General features: G+C 37.5%; 1 long non-coding RNA gene across 1 annotated transcript; it reads right to left on the bottom strand.

The window, feature by feature from the left end:
* Nucleotides 1-206: 206 nt before the first annotated feature.
* On the bottom strand, nucleotides 207-1076 carry LOC146761467 (uncharacterized). The gene is made up of 2 exons (XR_014944156.1): nucleotides 691-1076; nucleotides 207-595 (listed from the first exon to the last, which is right to left on the bottom strand). It is a non-coding gene; the product is annotated as an uncharacterized LOC146761467 (long non-coding RNA).
* Between the last annotated feature and the right edge of the window lie 472 nt (nucleotides 1077-1548).

Genomic DNA, 1548 nt, shown 5'->3' with positions numbered 1-1548 from the left:
TTGCTTATCTGACCTACTTTTATTCCATTGTTATTTCTGTATTTCTGTAGATTATCATAACTAGCTTTTATTTTTTCTTCTTTTTTTTTCTTTTTTCTTTTTCTTTTTTTTTTTTCTTTCAGACAGCCATTGGTGTGTAGTAATGACAACAAAAAGAACAGAAGACAGCCTCCAGATACTCATCATGTGCCAACAGGATAACAGGATTATAGTAACTATTTAGCTATTTTATTAAAAAATGACACTTTGCTGAATCAATAATTATTATTTTTCAGTTTCATGTTTACTTGTGTCTAACAAAAGACACAATTTAAACAAATAAAAATTAACTGAACAGAAATGCCACACATCAACAGCACACATCATGCCAAAGATACTTTTAAAAATGACTGAAAGAAAAGAAAGGAGAAAAAAAAAAAAAGATTGAGTGTCAGCACCTGAGGAAAGATTGCCCGCATAAATAAGCTTAGGTGAGACGTAAGCTTCTTTCAAAGATGAGTTATTTGCCGGGGATGGATAAGCTCATACAGTGTCAGGTAGCACGAAGATTGCTTCTCTTTGGAATTCCCCATGTGATCCACAAAACAACAGATCCCTGTAAGAACAACAGCAGAATTATCTGGCTCTGCTCTTGATACAAATACATTTATTGCTGTTGATACAAGGCTTACAGAAATATTACTCCAATACCTTCAAGTGACAGATTTCTTGGAAAAAAAACCAAAAAACAAAACAGTTCAACCCAGAGACAGCAAAGCCAGATAATGTCGCTTTTTCTTCTCAGTCTGGAAAGTGTCTCCCACTCTGCAAGACCTCCTGGCTCATGCAGTTCCGATGCAGTGGAGCATGGCGTCATGAGATGCTTATTCTCGAATTTAAATGGAGTGAAATGATAGCAATCCTCCGCGAAAAATAAGAATACGGTCCCAGTCAGGCTTGGACCACCTTCGATGTCACTATAAGGTGAATAAAGAGGATCTGGCAATTCCGCAGTTTGCTTCGGGACATATCTTCTCAGATACAGCTGTTTTGACAAGCTGAGTAACACGTTGTTCTCTGCACAAGCCCGTATGCATAGATATAGATATAGACACAGACGCATGTACAACTTCCTTGCATGCTGAAGCAGACTCCTCCCACAGTCTATTCCTGGCATACATCTAAATGGCTGCTTTATACACATTAACCCTGTGAAACGCTGTAGGACTTTGCTATTCACCTCCCAGATAATAAACTATCCATTTGCAAGCCTGTCACACAGTTCGTAGATCAAAGAATCAAGGTGTCACCAGTCTTCTTTAGTATAGATTCCATTGGTTCTTTACTGCCTAGTTATGCTTGCATAGCCTTCAGATATTTTTGTCTTAAAGTTACTTGCACCATTCAAGTACTTGATTTTCTTTTTTGCAGCATCTGTGCCACAGACTTGCTGGCTGAAAAGAATAAGCAACCAAAAAATGCAGCACCACTCTCCCTGTTATTTAGATTACTTTCCTTCCATCCTGCCTACCTGATTTTGAACAGTCTTCCCATTAATAAAAATAAAAA

The sequence above is a fragment of the Coturnix japonica genome, chromosome 3 (genome assembly GCF_054131305.1).
Source record: "Coturnix japonica strain WE chromosome 3, WE-NBRP24, whole genome shotgun sequence".
NCBI lineage: Eukaryota > Metazoa > Chordata > Aves > Galliformes > Phasianidae > Coturnix > Coturnix japonica.
The sequence above is the reverse complement of the archived record's forward strand: the minus strand, read 5'-3'. Positions and strand labels throughout refer to the sequence as shown.